The sequence below is a fragment of the Bacillus rossius genome, chromosome 1 (genome assembly GCF_032445375.1).
Source record: "Bacillus rossius redtenbacheri isolate Brsri chromosome 1, Brsri_v3, whole genome shotgun sequence".
NCBI lineage: Eukaryota > Metazoa > Arthropoda > Insecta > Phasmatodea > Bacillidae > Bacillus > Bacillus rossius.
This window is the reverse complement of record NC_086330.1, coordinates 348,795,472-348,814,498: the sequence shown is the minus strand read 5'-3', so window position 1 is coordinate 348,814,498 and position 19,027 is coordinate 348,795,472. Positions and strand designations below refer to the sequence as shown.

The window sequence follows — 19,027 nt, the reverse complement described above, 5'->3', positions numbered from 1 at the left end:
AAAAGTGAAAACCCGACAAAATACATGGTTAGATGAACTGCCAGATACATTGGTTGAATATAAGCGCGTTGTTATACCTTATAACATTTAAGTCATAAATGACTATCATGCAATTCTTCGTGCGCACACAATATGCAGGAAACAAGTGCTTTGGGTGTTCTTATTAAGATGATTACTATTAAATTTGCGTAATGGCGAAGAGGGACAGAGTTTCTTATTAACAACAAAGCGACAGTCATATAGGGACAACATTTTTAATAATAGTACAAGATTATTATAACGGTGGAGGTAATAACACTAATAAAAATTCTGACAAGTTGGCACAACACCTGTGAATGTGGTAGTGAACTATGGTTATTGTTACGAACGCGAGAGACCAAACCTCGAGGACAGGTTCTGAGCTGGCTGGCGGCCCTGCACGGCCACTGGCGTCACGCACCGTGTCAAGTGCGGTCCAATGACATGAGGCATGCCACGCGCGCCTGGCCTGATTACAAGGGTCGTCGCTACCCCCACCTCCCTCCTCTTCGCTTCCCGCGCATCCTCCTTATTCGGCGCCGTTACCTGTCGCTGAGCGGCCTTGGGAATTCCGCGGGCCGCCGCGCGGAGTGGCGTGAATGAGCGCCGCCTTTCTCGATGTTTCGGGCGTCTGGTCAGCCGCTCTATCGGTTTGAAAAGGGCGCCCCAGGTACATAAGCAGTGACGCCGGCCTACGGGGGAGTGCCGTGACGAGTCCCGAGAGTGGAGGGAAGTGCGACATCGGCGAAGAGGGTGAGAGACACCCGCCCTTGAGAGCGGCGTGACGGGATCGAGAGAGTGCGACTGAGTGGCGCGAGACTGTGTGTGTGTGGACAGGCGCGAGGTAAGGGGCGAACCATTGTCGATCCTAGCTCCAGTGAGGAGTGCGAACTGTGGAACTTGACAGACATTGAGTGACTTGCGAATAACATTGTTAAGTGCCAGTGATTGGTGATCGGACATTTTTAAGAAAGTACAATTATTTATTAGTAATGTAAATATTAGTCATTAATAAAACTGTAATAAAACCTAATTGGGCTATCCCTTTCGAGCCCAGTTCTCCTCCACGTTATAAATCGTAACTGTATTAAACACTTAAAAAAAAGTGAGCTAGTCTATATCTCGGTAAAAAGCAAATTCATGTGTTTCATGTAGCAAATAGCTCCTAAGATTTTCCATGTACTTTTTTACTATGCTCCAGTCGGTGGATGAACAAATCACCAGTTGTCACCCCACAAAAATAATTATTTATATTACGAAACTTGAATACGAAATTTAAAGTATAATTCTTAAAATAATGCCGAGCGTGATAAATATACGTAAATTGTGTTTTTAACTACATTTTGTGACGCAAATCACACAAATTTTCCGCACCAGCCGCTAGGATTCGCTGCCGGAGCAGCTACGTCGACTATTGATAATGTGATCGACAGAAATTTTAAACTCCATATGAAACTACTCCGATAAAAGCGAAAAATACTTGGAAAAAAAAAAAAACTACGAAACCCCGTCTTTGGACCTGAATTCCGACAAGGAATTTTATTAAAATACTCCCCATATTATTAAAATTAATTGAACAATCAATACTATAAAGTTTTTTTTGTCTTTATGAACTTTGGTTCGCGCCATCCGTCACTGATGGCAGCACCGTGGTTGTGTGTTGACTTTCGTTACATTCACGAAATGTATACAGAGAGCTAAGATGTTACACATAAATAAACATTTTTAGGTAGCTAATGCTAATTAGGGAAAAATATTTTTAGTGACCCATTTGTAACTCTCTCACGAGTATAAAAATGATCTATATAATGCATTTTTCCTTAAGTGTACGAACTTGGAAAAAAAAAACTAACGCTTTCAGGTATTCTACAAATATAACAGTTATCTTCAAATCACTGACGAAACTCCTGTGAGTAATTCAGATAACTTCAACGAAATTCCGGCGCTTCGGTGCAGTATATCTTGCAGAGAGAGAAACGAATGACTTTGAGACGTAGCAATATATTTATTTTTATTTTTGGATGTTGTTTTATTTTTAAAATTAAAACTAAGCTAGTTCTTGTGTTACGCTTGATTCCCTAAATGGACTATTCTTTAGGTGGAAGCTAGTTATTTTTACGTTCTGCAGTTCAACGCGATTTTATAATGGAAAACATACGAAAGCACTTGTACGAATTGTAAATAGGAAACTGTGACTAGAGAAAAATTCTTCTGTGTTCACGTTTTCTTCCAATGTTTGTCACAAACAGAGAAACAATTGAATATTGAAGAAAGTTTTTAAAATTTTTTATTTTTAAGTTTTAGTAGAAATACAAGAAACGAGAACTTTGACGCTCATTTTTTTTTTCAGTTACAAGATCTAAAAACTTAACTATGTGTATTGTGGCTTATAAAAATGACATTTTATATGAGGCAGTAGGTATTGAATTTAATAAATTATTTACTTCGTAATTTCCTATTAAGCATAATTATTTATTAATTAAATGTGCGGATCCCACACGGAGTCCAACACACGGGATATAAAAACACGTCAAAAAATTAGTGTTTATGAAAAAACCGGCGTCTGACTTCTTAAAACTACACTACACAATTCTCTAAAGGCCCGAATTAAGTTACAGTACAGTAAATTTCGTACATTATAGAAAAAAATGTTATAATCACCATGGATTAAAATAAAAAAAATTGTAATTTTAACCATAGTCAAATTCATTTACTTTCTAACGGAATAAAGAATTAATTCAAACAGTATTAGCGTTTTTTTTTTAAACAATGGTTAGCTGTTGATGTTGGCTGTGTGTTGCGGTAGCAGCCGATGGTGCGGATCACGGATATTATCTAATTACATCCCTGCCTGCACGGGCCGGCAACATGCCAACATCAGAAGCTCATTAGCACGCGCGCCGCGCCGCCAGATGGCCGCGGGCTGGAACGAGAGCTCCGGGAAGGAGGCTCGGTGTCACGTGACCACTGCCCTGCCAACCTCAAATATCAAATATTGACCTCTCCCCCCTCCCCACACCCCACACAGGGTGTGCCGCAAGTGGCTGACTGCGCGGCAGGTGCGTGGCTATACGGGGGCTGGCCACGTCTGCGCGATCACGTGACGACCGGGTGAGGCAGTCAACTATTTTCCAGCTCGTGGTTAGACGCCCAAAACATTGGCTGAAGTGCGATGTTTGCATTGGGTGAAACAGTTTTAAACGACTGTGTTTTATGGGAGCGACCGTGTTTTTATCGAAGGAGACTTAATTCGTAGGGTAAGGTTGCCTACTTCCGTGATATTGTTTTTTTTTTGTTTTGTTTTTCACGATCAAGCGAGTAGCAGTAGAAGTTGGGCGAGAACTCATAATATAGCTCGCGATGTTCTCTTTCGTTCGCGCGGTTTTTTTTTTTTTTTCTCATATGGTGCACATTTGTTTGAAGAGTGGGTACTATGAAGCAATAATTATACTCATTTATACAACAGTAGAGTGAATTTTGTAATGAAAACGTAAATATACATATAACTGCCTTATGCTTTTAAGGATTTAATTTTCAATGTTTAAGTGTAAACTGTATGTGTAGATTATTGTAAAGGGCTCGTTTTAAAAATATGTATTTACTTTCCCGTTTCTCTCTTTTTTTTTTTTTTTTTTTTTTTTTTCCGTTTTTGGGCAAATATAATTTGAAGCACAAACTAAAGCATGGGAGTAACATAATTATTTCATTGTTGAAATATGTTTAATCAGTGCCTGTTTTTTCCTGAAACATGTAAGTATATATTTTTTAAAATTTAGAACTGAATATTTCATTTATCATTCTCAAACTACAGACTGTTCAACGATTAAAGACACTTGATATCAGTTGTGTCCAAAATATAACCTTCAGTTTAGCTGTTTTTAGTTTTATTATAATAATTTTGTTTTAGTTGCTTTACAGTAAGTTTCTTATTTTGCAGCCCGATAATGTATGTTTAATTCAGTAGGTAGTCCTTCTCGTTCAACAATGGGCAAAGAAAAAGGTAAAACCTGTTGTTCGTCTGGAAGTAGGAGGTCGAAGTGCTAAAACAATCCCTGGAACGAGCTGTCAGAAAAGTTCTTCAGGAAGAGTGGACAGTCTACAAGGCGTCCAAACACTTTAAAGTTCCGTGGTCGACATTAAAAGAAAACGTGAGGGCCAATGAACATATTGATGGGAGGAGTGATTTTAATCTCGATGTTGTGAAAGTTGGTAGACCATTCGTGCTTGAATTATTTGATGTAGAATGTAAACTTGCTAAGTAAGTATGTTGAACGTATGCAGGACATTGGTTTCGGATTGACTGATTTTCAAGTCAGGAAACTCGCGTATGAAATAGCCAAAAAACACGGGTCAGCTGAAAGGTTTAATGCAGTTAAAGAATCTGCGGGGAAAAAAGCGGTATAGGGGGTTTCATGAAAGGTTCAACTTCACTCTCAGGCGACCTGAAAACTTATCTAGTTATCGTGCATCATGTGTCAACCCTGTGTTAATACAGGAATATTACAATTCTCTAGAGAAAGTTCTGCTTGAACACGAGCTTTTGGATTCGCCTCATAGAATGTGGAATTGTGATGAAACCGGACTTATGTTTGTAACATCAGGCACAAATGCAGTGACTAGTGTTGTAGAAATACGATCACTGTGTTGGACTTGTAACACTTTATTTGGAGCATGTATTTTGTACTACATATTAATTTGTGTGTGTAAATAGTACTTTGGACACAATTATGACAGAATTGCATTTCTTGGATGTGTTTTATATACTTATTTTTTCAATGTATCACGGAATTAGGATACCACTATCACGAAATAAAGGCACCTATCAAGGATTATTATGTTGAGATGAGGTTATATAAATTATATATTAGATACAGCATGTGTTAACTGGCTGTGAAATAAACTTTATATAAAAAAATTGTTACACCTATATAGTCTCCCAAGAAGTTCAGTAAATTCATTAGAAATAACTTATCACGAAATAAAGGCAACCTTACCCTACTTACTTGGGCGTGACAATATGGCGATGGTGAGGTGTAAAGTTACTTGAGACAATTCCTGACTCCATGCCAATTTTGTACTTAACCGTATTTTTCAAACAAATAGGTATTTCAACTGGCGTTTAATGACGGTGGTTACTTTGTGCATTTACTTGAGGAAGCCACCATTCATCGAACCAAAGAATAACGCCGGAAATGTAAACTTTATCAGAAATGTCAATCCCACCATGGACTAAAAAAGGAAAACCGATCGTATATACATATATTTCAAGATGTTGTACTATATATTATTGTTACGAAAAAAAGTAGAAGTGAAGCAACGAGGCAGACCAGCTGGCCTACGAGTGGGCCGCGGTCCAATCACCGTCACACGACTAATCATATTAGCAGCGGCGCCTCGCTACCCTCGTCCCCCGGAGAACTCACTGCGGCTCCGGTTCCCAGAGCCCCCTGTGCGTGAAGTGGCGTAACTATGAAGCCATTGTTCGGGTGTCGAGTCGACCCTGATGACGTGACACTTCGGAGGAGTGCAAGAACATTCCAGAATGGGGGCTGAGGTGTATTAAAACGGCGACGCTGGCCTCCGAGGCAGCGGAGTGAAGAGGGCGAACGAAGGTGGACGACGAGCGAAGGTGTTCGTGTGCGGAGACGAGTGAGTAGTGCGATGCAGTGTGTTAGGACACAGGTGTGCGGTACTTGTCGAGTCGAGATCCAGTGGGGAAAGTAAATTTTAGACGAACGAAAGAGTATTAATTTGTGAACAGACATTTTAAGTGTTGTAATTTAATTAATAGTGTAAATGGTAGTTAATAATAAAGCTATTTTATTAATTGGGTTATCCTTTCCAAACCTGTTATCCAATTCGTAACATATATGACTTGATATCTTGACACAAGAAATCTTTAGACATACCGTATATGTATGGATTTTGTCTTAGATTTATCAATTTTTGAAACTTACACATAACTTAAGCTCATTAAAGTAAATGTTTGTTTCATCTTTTTAATTGGGCTTTTTAATTTTTTTTAAATATTTACATATTTACATAGGGTAAACATAACGTATTATTTGGTGTTTTACTAGTTTAAATGTTCATATAATTAAGATTGCTGGATCTTCTAAATCTAATTATTCTTTATTAAGAGGTCTTCATTCTGTTGCTCAAACTAATTATAGTGAGATTAGTTTTTTTACTGAATTTTATAACTTTATATTACCTATGTTAATATTTTTTTTGTTGATACTTGTTAAAATAATAGTAGTCTTTTATTTTTATGTTCTTTTTTGTATCTTTATTAGCCGATACTATTCGTACTTAATCCTTTTGATTTTTGTCGTAAATTTTTGAAGGCTAATTACAGCTGTGGGCCTAGTCTATGTAATGAAATAATGTGTTGATGCGTGTACTAATCGAGTAAAATTTAAATAAAAGTAATTGCAAGAAATTCAACAGTTCAAAATGGAGAGCAACACCCTCAACCATGTCACGTCATATCCGCGTAGCCCGCGTGATACCCCTTGATACAGCCGCTCCCGCTTTGCTTCGCCGAGGAAATGTCTGAACACGTCTTAGTTTAATTAAACTAAACAAGATTTTGAACGCAGTCATAAATTACATGTCTCGCGTGTGGCTAGTTTTATTATTTCAGTTAAATGAAAGTGTGGAAGTGGTAATGGTTCCAGGCAGCCCGGAGTTTCCTTCGACTGTACAGCGAGCTCGCTACTACCCGCGCCGCAAACACTAGCCCCTTGGGCGGCTGCCGTTGAGCAACACTCAGTTTATACTATCTTTCTCCCGTTGGTTGTCCGACATGTTGTCTCTTTAATTAGTAGAACCTTTGGCTGGTGAACCAACGGTCCCGGGTCCAATTTCCGATTGCGTTAAGGATTTTTTACGCGAGGAAAAAATATCGTTTTCATCATGTTGGCACTACGCTTCTGTACTATGGAAGGCAATGGAAAACCACTGCAGAATCATTCTGCCATGATAGCCTCAGGTGGGCCGCAGTTAGTAATGAGCATCAAGACTCCTATTGATAGGTATAGTCAGTGCCTAACCACTGCTAAATTTGGAAGACAAGTCAGTTTTCATTCCATTTACCGATTTCTTTCTCCTCGCAACCCTTAGTTTTTTTTCTTCATGTATCAAAATCGCAAGCCAGGTGTTTTTGTTATTGATAATGAACGCAAAATACAAACTTTTCTTTGAGAATAAATAAAGTGAAACACGAAAAAAAAAAAAAAAATGGTTGTCTGTAAAGTCGGTTTATGGACGATAGTTTAACGTGACAACGTCATAACAAAATATTGATGAAATGATTGCATACTTTTATGAATAAAATTGATTCATTTCTATTGAATTATCACTATTTTGTATGGATACAAAGGAGGAGTGAAATGGAATCTACAGTTTACTTTATAAATTTATTTATATTTGCACTCATTAATTCAAATATGTTTATTACTTTAACGAAGAGATTATTTTTAATATAACTTTTACACATGTTTGCTATTTAACTTCTTCCAATCTGTGTTATTCTGTTAAGGATAGGACGATGATAGGAAAAGTAGGAAACGAATGTAAAGTTTAATGTGCCTCGAAAAAGTCAAATCGATGGTGGTTCCAATCGAGTGGAAGAGAGATAGATGCGGCGCAAGCATACAATGAGCGTAACGGGACAATGAGTCACCCTTTTTCGTGCGTGCAGTCGGCGTTCATCGATTTATTAGACGTCACGTCAAAAAAAAACAGTTATCCCAATAATATAGTTTGTATGCTTATTTTTCCAACAACGGAACCTCACTGAAACTCTGCTCGCCTGAAACAGGAACGAGTTCGTAAACGGAGCAACGTGGAAAGTTATAAGTTTAACAGATTCAGTATTACTTTTATCCAAATATTAAACTTTTGTTTGAAGTGTAGTTTTCCCCTGAAGGAACTCCATTATAGATGCAATTTAGATGACGAAATAAAAAATTCTTCTATACGCACGCGTGGTATCGTTTATTTTAAAGCCAGTTAAATTAAATATTGTATTTATTTCATTTACTCATTTGAAATTAATGATTAATTAATTAATGTGGAATACCATCAAATTGACGATGTTAGACCCTACGTTATGACTAACGGAAAAACGGCGATGAAGAGATAACTACTTAGCATATACTTATCTATATATCGAACTTTGCATGTTTAAACAAGTCAAAGAATTCTTAATTTTAAAGTAATTACTAAGTAAATACTCGGTCTTAGGTGCCTAGTTGGTTATTTCATTTTCGTGTCATTATCATTAATTAAGGGATTTTCATGTACTTCTATGTATTTCCTTAGTTGTCTTTCATTTGTTGTTGGGTCACAAATTTTCTCACATGATATTTACTAAATGTTATTTTAGAGCTGTGAAAGGTCACGAAAGTGAAGATTGCATTTGCTGCTATTAGATCAATTTTCGTAATAAAAAAATTGTGTTCAGAAAATTTTAGCGCAGCTATAATTTGCAAAAGCGCTATCGCAATGCAGTTAAAAGGAAAATACTCAAATAACGCCAATGACCAGAAAATTAAAGAGCCCTGAAAGCAAATATTTATGTAAGTATATGGCAAGGAACCACCGCTATAGTATTTCTCCAAACGATTTAGCTTGTAACTATTTATGCAAGTATATGCTAGTCGAAAAGTTATCTCACAAAATACGCTAAGGTATTTCCGAAGTAAATATACTAGACGGAGTTAGATTCTTCAAATCGATGGCGTGCGTTTTGACTTGCGCTTATGATAAGTAAAGAATGAATAGTATCTTAATTGTTATAGGCGTGACTCAGTTTGTATAAAAAATATTTATTACTTATTTCTTATTATTTATTGATTAAGCGTTACGTCTCGTCGATGGAGAGTGATAGAAATTCTTCTTGAGAAACTTTACTCAGCAGTTTTACATGGATAAGCTTTCTTGAAGAAGCAGAATGTTATTTAAGTCCATGAAATGATACGTAGGATTGTACCATGGCGTTAGTAATTTATAAAAGTTAACAGAAAAAAATATATTCTAGCAAAAACATGTATGTGTTCTGCCAGATCTCAGGGCTGTATGTTTTCCACGACGGTAGTAGCGGCGGGGAAATGGCTTTTCCCGGAGCGCGGAGCGAAAATGAGGTGAATTAGGTCTAGATTAAAACTCCCTCCCTAGATGGTGCTTGTCCCTAATTAGTCCCAGATTAAAGTAATACCGGGGGAGCTATTAGAGCAAAGGCGCGCTGTAGTTTCCTAAATAATTAAAAGTGTTGAGCCGGCGAGCGAGTTAAGAGAAATGGCCAACTGGGGACAGGACAAGGTGTTCGCTAACTGGCTTCATCAAGTACATACTGTTCCGTAACAACATCGTAGACGAGTTCCCCCCAGCGTAATTGTAAGCTGGCCAGCTTTATTGCCATACTCGAGCAGTTATGATTCATATTTGGCTGTATCGCTTCCCCTCGATAACACACTATAGGGCTGGGGTCATAATAGTGCGACAAAAGCGATGTCACAGAAAAAAAAATCACACTATCGTGAACACGCTGATTTGAACTGTGTGGCAAGCAGGAACAAACAGCCATTTTTTTTACACAATTTTGTTTCAACGGACCTGTTTGCGAAACACTTGATGTTTGTTCGGAAACCTAGTTGTTTGTGAACGATTTTAGCAAACAAAACCTCAAAAATACAAGAATTATTACCAATGCAGCACCATTGTAACCATCGTTGGAAATATAAATTCTCACTATCATTCCAGTAACATAGCGCCCGCGACTAGATGGAAATGGAAAAACCTTTCTGATCGGAAATTCCACGAATTTTCCCGCTCTGACAGCCCAGATGCGCGGAACTTGATTGGTTAGAAAATGATTTATTCACGTCGCGTCCATCGCTTTATTGTGATCCCAGCACTAAGCTGTCGTCACAACAGAGCGACGCCGACGGCGCGACGAATAGGACGCGATGCGACAAGGAAATATCGCGTTGTCGTGAACACGCGATTAGGTATATTATCCGCGCGACGAACAAATGTTTCACGCAGTTGCATACGTAAAAATAAAATATAGGTACAACAGTCATCAAAGCTTGCGGTATTATTTTTACTCGACAAGTTTGAGATAAACATGTTTAATCCAAATTTAACATTCAGTCGGAAAAAGCGCCATGCGTGAACACATTTCAGAGATTTTAAAAATAAATTATATTTAGTAAACAATAATAATAGCAAACGCACCAATATAAACATATTTAGAAAAAAAATTTCTGACGGCTTTTTATAAGTATAATTGTGCCCGCGAAGCGGTGAAAATACTTAGAAACAAATTTCTAATCGGGAAGTCTGCAGCGTCAGCCAATTTTGTCGCGCTGACACGTCACAGATGTGTTGAACTTGATTGGTTCGAAGAATATTCGCGTTCACGCCATTAAGACCGCAGAATTATGCTCATTATGGAGATTGAAAAGTACGTTAACTTAGTCGGACTAAAAAATAAATAAATTAGGACTCGTCATAAATGCAACGTTATGGCACATTCAAACGAAAGTTTTTCTATAGTCGACCAAAGGAGTACGCTCATAATAGCTCGCTCATACACCAGTGATCTGCTTCAAACGAGCTCACTATTTTAGTCATACACGGAGTTAAGTTACTTCCAACCAATCTAAACAATTTAGAATTTTCGGTGATGATTTCTTTCATTCAAGAAGGCATAAAAAAGAATAGCTTGTAGTAATATAAGTTGAAGATAGTTTCAGCAGGCCAGGGACGTAGCTAGACTAGTTTCCACCCGGGGAAAGAAATCAACTTGTTCCCCCTCCCCACCCAATTTTTAAACCAACCAAACCAAAATCTTTCACAACACCTTCACATAGCCACCGCATATTAATTCCACTATTCCAATTTTTTTTTTTATTCAGCTTAGATGGTACATTCATTTGCAGTCATTTCATTTTTAATACATCGCAATTTACATAGTACGGTACGCGAAAAATACCAGTTTTTAGATATTTGACAATAAACATGTAAGTATATTTCAATACGAATAATTCAGTTCTAACACTACGGTATTCAAGTAAATATCTATAGTAAAATTACTCTGCCAATTAAGCCCCCCCCCCCCCCCCTATTCAAAATGCGCGCCCGGGTCTGCCCCCCTTCTAGGTACGTCTCTGCAGGCTAGACTATTTGAATTTTGCTCAGTGTTTTTACATGAATGACAGAAGTCTATTCAAAAATACTCAAGATTAGCTGTAATGTCATTATAGGCTCATACTCTTAATGGGTAGCGTACACTAGAGAGATGATTACGAACCACTTCTACCAAACTATCTAAATGCAATAATTCTGTCTATTTAACTAGCCGCTCGCTTTTAAGAGCTACGTTTATCGCCAGCCGTTTGAGAGGTTACTCGTTGGCAAATAAAACTGCGTGAATTGTACTTAGATTTTCATGTCACCGTGTTTACTTGGAAGCTTTGATTCTTGTAAGAAAGATTTAAAAAAAATGTTTGAATAAAAAAGCAATTTTTTTAAAACAACTATCACCAATATGTTATTAGTATCTAATTTAGTTTGTACGGATCCGAATTCAGTATTTTTATTGCGTGGGTCAATGTCCAATCGCCATATCGAATGTGTGATATCAAAACCGCCATCTTGGATGAACGCATAGCGGTTCTCTTATATGAACTTGACCTTTATCTAATGAACTGTTTTTAAGAGAATTATTTTTCGTTTCTTCACCATATGCCTCATATTTTATTGATTGTTGTAGGTAAAAAATAATACATTAAAATAATGTAAAAAATGTAATATTATTTCATATGCCCAGTTCCAGCTAACATAGTAAGATCACAGTCGGTTGCGAATACTGAGTCCAGACAGTTTAACACTGATGATGCATTACGTTTTTAAGCAAAGATCGTGTGAATGTAAACGTCATCGACTTTTTGATCGAAGTAATGACAACCGCGAAATGTTTGAAAGTGCGTTGGTAAAACTTTACAACACATCGATATATCGGTCGTTCGATATATCGCTTGAGTTATATCGATACTAATAAAATATCGGCCTGAAAATATTTATATTTTCGATATATTCGTCTTTTACATCATACAAACTTTTACCCATGCTTTATTTATTACAAAATTATTTTAAGTATATGTTATGTTAAGTTGATGCGTCTAAGCTATTATAAAGGAATTACACGTTGCATCAGTTTTACTGAGTTCTGTATAGTGCCTCCACACGTCACTTTTAGGAGCCATACCGTCACAACACGGAATACAAAATCTCACTGAATACGAACATGTAATCAGTTAACTAGACATAGTCCACGTATTTACTTTCACGTCACCGACCGCTGCCGTTTGCTAACAGTCCACCTGTCACTGCATTACAATGCTTCAACTTACCAACCAATGAAATTCCCTTCTGTGAACGCCAATATTTCCTTCCCCCCCCCCCCCCCTTACTTTTACGTAATAATATATTCTTTCCGAAGCCTTAAGTCCACCATTTTATTATTTTTTTCTGCCAAATTTATTAATAAATAATTTTTAATAAAATACTGTTGGAACAAATAATCAATATAAAATTTTTTTACATATATCGATAGTAAATTATCGATATTTTGAACTGTAAATATCGATACTTCCGATATATCGATACATCGTTGCCATGTGTAGGACTAGGGACTGACAGTTGGCGTGTGTTCGCCGACGGACACGGTAGACGCAGTACGGCGAAGGAGTCGTTTGCGAGGTGTTCTTGTGCGCTCACCGTGGACAGTCGCCGACGACGGTGGACAGTTCAATTTCAATTCAATAGGGTTTTACTATTCACATATTTTCTCTTTACAGTTATTTTTTGGTGTTTACAACATGACAACTCCAGCACTCGGTGCTCTTTTGCCTAATCTAATTTGAAAAAAAAATATACTTATATTTACATTTCTACTATGGTAATTGTAAAAACATGATTTGAATTGAATTGGACGAGTGTAACAGCGTGCAAGGAAGAGTCTCGGGGGTTGCCAAGACCAGGCTCGTGTCACTGGACTGTCCACAACCAAATGTTCTTGTTCCAAGTCACCGAGAAAGGGCGACGCCCGGGGCTGCAGTGAAGGAGCTGAGCGCTACGCTGCATCGTCTCGCACGGGAAGAGACGGGTGACGTCATCGGCAGCAGAAACGGCTGCAACGTAACCTTCGCAACGGACGCCCGGAATACGATATTAAGGTTAGATCCATGCACGAACTTACAAAAAGAAGAAGTAGACAATTAAGACGCTAGCAGGGACGTAAATAGAGGGGGGCAGACAGGGCTTGTGCCCCGGGCGCAGCAATTTTTTTGGGGGCAAGTGTTAAAAAAATGGGGTCGGGGGGGGGGGGGTTAACTGGCAGAGTAAATTTTATTATATATATTTACTTCAATATCGTAGTGCTAGAACATAAAAAAAAAAGTTAAGGGCAGATGAACTGAATTATTTGTATTTGTATTGAGATGCATCCATGTATACAGTCAAATATTTAAAAACTGGTATTTTTCGCTAACTCTCCAACTTTCGATGTATTAAAAATTAAATGATTGCACATAAAACTATTTATTTTCCATCTTAAGTTTAATCAAAAATATTTAGAATAGTTCAATGAAAATGTGGTGGCCATATGAGGTGTTGGAATTTTTGGTTGCTTTGAACAAAATGAAAAGGGGGGGGGGGGGGGGGGGGGGTTGTGTACGCCAAAATGAGTTCTTGTCCTAGTTACTTCCCTGGGAGCTATGGGTTATTTTCATGTGATGTAAAACTATACTGTAGTTATGTAAAAAGTGTAAAAAGTGTCACGATAATAATTTTACTTTATATGTTTCACCGTCCTACTATAACTTATTATATCTGAAGGATATCTTAATTTTAAATTTTATTAAGTTGTTAAGCCTGATAGCGGGCTTAAGCGGAAATAGTCCTACAAACATTTGAGCTTTCTGCCTGTTTCTTCACCTTCAACTTGCAACGTACAAAGGCCAAAATAAAACGTTGGGAACATTCGTTCATGAATAAAGATGTACTGGCGTGCTAGCGAGGTGGTTTCTCTTACATTCAGGATACTGTAGAAATTATTCATTGGTTCACGAAATGCTGATTGTAGCCACTTTGACGTAGGTAACTACGTAGTAAAAATAAAATTAATAAAAAAATAACTCGTATAGAGAATTTATGTATTGCATACTTTTTGCGTAATTATCTGGCAAAGTTGAATTTTTAACATTTTTGAGCGGTATGGATAATAAGAACCAAATAAAGTAAACGACTGAAAATTTTTGGGTTTAAAGGCAATGCTGGTAGCTATTGCGTGGTATACATAGTTCTAATTTATTAAAAAAATATTTAATTTTATATAACTGTCTAAAATCATAAATATCTCAGGATTTTAAAACGTCAGTTGAAATAATTTTTTTCTCTGAAAGACGTTTAACTATAAAAATAGTAACCAATTATATTGACTTTAAACCTAAAAAAAGTCATATTTTATATTGTCTTCATTTTCATTATCAATTTAATGCAGTTTTTCGGACCTACGCCATTGCAATGACGTATGTCCACCTCATTGCATGAATCATTCCAAGAAATATATATATATATATATATATATATATATATATATATATATATATATATATATATATATATAAAAGGGAAAGTTTCACCGTTGGAACGTAAATATAAAATAATGATTTGGAACAGTATATAGGTACACACCTAAGGTTATAAGTGAAAAATTGTTATGCCCAATACTTTTGACTTACGTTTTACGCGTTTTATTTTAATTTTTAACTGTGTGTAATATAATTAAGATTTTCTGTATATTCTTGCCTTTACTGAATCTAATTCTGCGCCTTCTGATTCTGAATAGTTCGCGGCCGCGTACTTCACATCTAGCACCGACCGTGCCTGTCACTATGTCAAGTGACGTAACAATGATACTTATGCAATTTTCTAATAATAATCGCATTTTAAATGGCTTACGTCCCGTGCGTTTTATGAAATTAAAAAAAAATGTAAGCGAGTGTTTCAGTACTCGCCAGATATTTGTAAAATCCAACCTCGGTAACAAGGAAATTGTGTTCTCATGTTGCAAATACACTTATGATACGCAACTCGGACACGAAATTTAACGTAGAATTCCTTAAAATGATGTCGAGAATTGATAAAAATACGTAAATTGTGTTTTCAACTAATACTACATTTCTTGTCACGAATCGTGCGTAATTCATGCTGCTAGAATTCGCTGCCGGAGCAGCTACGTCGACTATTGAATCATTCGTTTTTGCAAAGCGAAATATATCATGTAAAGGCTCCGATAAAACTGAAAAAGACTTGAAAAAAAAATTGTCTAAATCCCGGCTTTGGACCTGATTTTCGACAAGGAATTATTATTAAAATACTGCCCATCTTTTTAAAATTCATTAAACAGATAATGCTAGAACGTTTTCCTTTGGCTCTGTAAACTTTTGGTTCGCACCATCCGTCACAGATGGCAGCACCGTTTCCGTTCCTTGACTTCTACAGCATTCACGAAATTACTACCACCAAATGCCGAGTATAACCGGGAGCTAAGATGTTACACACCAGAAAAGTTAACACGAAGGCAGATATGTTGTGTTAACTGGCAGGTTGATGAGTTGAAAAGACTCTGTGCATGGTAGGATTCCCGGTAGCGGCGGTAGCGGGAGTACGGACCAAAGACTATATAAGGTACAGACCGTGACGGCTTCACGTGTAAGTGACGAGGGCTTATGCCTGAACAGCACGACCACTCCACCTTCCTAGGTAAAAAATAGTTTCTTTACTAACTTTACATTCTATATTTCAGGTTTACACGACAACAGCCTGGGGGCTAGCCACCGCAGCATCTGGCTTAGCCTGTTTTTGACTGAACTATTTTTGGAACGCAATAGTTCGGTCCCTAAGGCGGCCAGTAGTGTACTAACCCATGTAATTTCTCTTTCGTTCACCAACACGACCACACGATGACATGCCTGTGCGAGTGTCGGCCAGGACTACCTATTACATGCACATATGGGCTAACTACCCATGCATGTTCTGTGTTCCTAGGGGTTCGGAGGAGCGGCTCGCACAGCTTTACAGTACACGCCCCACCCACTTTTATAGCATTACACAACCTACCAGCGCACACACAGGCCCGTGTCAAACTTATCCCACAAGACACGCACCCCCGCCGTCGATTCAAATGATTCTTCACCAGTGTGGGGTGCACCTGATTTACTATGCACTTAGCGAGTTATAGAAACTTCGGTTTCTGGCCTCGCCCACGCTTACTGCCCCGGTTGGCAATATGATGAATCGGCGGCGGCGTCACGTGTTCGGCGCAGGCGCCGCTAGGAGCGCTAGGAGCGCTAGGAGCCTCTGGAAGCACACAGACGACCCGAGACACGTGACTTCGCGACGTACTGTAAGTGATTAGCCCCAATACTTTCGTACCGCTCAGGGCCGTAGCCAGGATTTAGGAAGGACGGTACAAAATAACCATTATATAATTATTCATAGGTAAATTATCTTTATAATTACAATTTAAAATGTATATTGTTTGTCATGCTACAATATCTGGGAATAGTGGACTTTAAGAACTCAACCGTTTGTATACAGATATTTAAGTAATGATTTGGCTGGAGAAAAGAAAACACAAAACTTTTTATTTTTTTTAACACACTGTTCTTAAGTAAACAAGTCATGGATACATAATGTTATTAAATAAATTTTAAACATATCAAGTTTGTACGAAAGACATGCTTATGAAAACGTGTGAAAACCGGCATTAAATGTAGACTACTTGTAAACATTCATGCTGCTTCTGTGTACATTATTGTAGTCCACTAAATATCACAAAAATCCTTCCAAAGTAATATCTCTGTAACCTTACAGCTAAGCAACTATGTTAATGGAACAGAAGTACAGTACACACAGTGGCGTAGCTAAGGTGACTGGCGCCCCTGGCCAAACTTGAAAATGGCGGCCCCTTCTGGATTAAAAGAAGGGGGGGGGGGGGGGTTCAGTAACCGCTAAACCGTCGTGGCGGCGCCCCCTCCCCGCCTTCCCTGCGCCAGCGCCCCTGGCGGGGGCCATCCCTGCCACCCGCTTGCCACGCCACTGAGTACACATGATCACACAAACCTTATGTAATTGATTCACACTCATGATTGCAGAGAGGAGCCCTGACAAGAAATCAAAATTAAAAGGACTTTCCCATTTTTTTCTTGGAAGAGGAAAACACATTTTTCTTGTCACAATCCCAAGATTTAGAAGGTTGTGTAAAGATAGGGGGAGCGGGGGATAGCAAAGCTCATAAAGTGGATTAAGCACCTACATAAAGTGACATGAGTTGCCCAGAGTCTTAAGTAAAACTTAGATTTTTAATAACGTTTTCAACAAATGATTGTCAAACAGGATTTCTACCATCAAGGAAAACTTTGAATAGGAAGGGTATTTAAAATTTAAGGAAAAGTCAGGAAAAAGACAGAGTAATTGATTGAAATGGTCTCCTTTCATTAACCCATTAACTGTGCCATGAATGTTGTATTTGGGATCAGTCTTGTTTTTGTTGTAGGGCTTTTCTGCCAAGTATTTCAGAACGAGTCTTAATTTATGGCTAAAGAGCGGAAAAAATTGTGGATTGATTTCACAAAATGCTAAAATTCAAATGCTTGTTCATTTTAATTTGTCCTGCAGTTTTTCTCAAGGACTCTGTGCCAATGGGAGACCATCAACCAAAGAAGCATTGAATCACTGCTACCCAGACAACTCCTCACAAGTCAGCGGCCAATGAACAGTTAGCATCTGCCTGAGTAAGCAGAGGATAGTGTAGGTGATCCTAGTAATTGAACATGCACATTTTCCCAGTCCCTGTTCATGGCTAAATTTCATTAATTGTGCCTTGGAGTACAGTTTATGAAACTTCACTTATTACACACTTTCCATGCTTTTTGTTACTGGGTCTACATTTTGTCACAGCATAGAATAATAGTAAGTCAGTGTTTGGAGGGATCACAAAAATTTATATTGGTTGGTATTTTATATAATATCAATGAAAAATTATTGAGAGGCATGGAGACGTCAGGTAAAGTTATTATTATTTTTTAATGATTTTTGTTAGACATCCAATGAAATTTTAAAACTATTTCATAGATGTACATTTACTTTCATTTACACCGGATGTGAAGAAAATCCCCAAGAATGGACAAAACAAAGTTGAATACATAAACATCAATCATATCCAGTGTCAAATCAGCAATGGACTATATGTCCATGAAATTGTTAAAATCAACCTTCTCCATTGCAAGAATTATTCAAACTGTGTGCATATGTTTTGCTAAATTTTTTCAATATATTGGTGGAAAAATGGTTTTAGTTGTAGGAAGCATAGTGACAAAAATGTCAATTTTTTAAATAGTGAGTATTTGTAAGTCAAAAGATTAGTTTTTTAAATTATAAAAAAAAGTGAATGGTGTTTTTAAAACTAATTGCAGTTTCTATTGTAAGAAGTGCACTGTCTTAAATACTCCTAACACTTCAAAAAATTTCTCATGTGTGACATAAGCATAGTGTGTGTTTGTCATCACTTGTATCCTATACATGAAGTAATTTTTCCTTTATTTTAAATGCATTTGCTGACAATGTCACAATTCATACGATTCTCAACTATTACCGGCCACATTTTGTAATATGATTGAAAATAGCAAAACTTCTAACTATGCACCTTACACTTATGCAGGCATAAGAACAAATTTTCTCAGAAATAATAAAAATTAAAAAAAATTAAAAAAAGGATTGGCAAAAAATGTTATTCACAATACAGTGTTATAATTCACATGTCTTGAAATTGTAAATGTATTTGAATGAATCATTAATTAGACAATTTGGTTTATTTCTTGCATTTTACACTCCTTTTGTTAAAGAATAGAGAAAAAGGTTTCACTGTATG

At 37.4% G+C, this 19,027-nt stretch overlaps 1 long non-coding RNA gene across 1 annotated transcript in view; it reads left to right on the top strand.

The window, feature by feature from the left end:
• The window catches only part of LOC134528205 (uncharacterized), a 58,333-nt gene that overhangs the window by 33,529 nt on the left and 5,777 nt on the right, over positions 1–19,027 (top strand). The window contains exon 2 of the long non-coding RNA XR_010074364.1: positions 13,119–13,268. This is a non-coding gene — a long non-coding RNA (uncharacterized LOC134528205). The remainder of the gene's footprint in view (positions 1–13,118; positions 13,269–19,027) is intronic.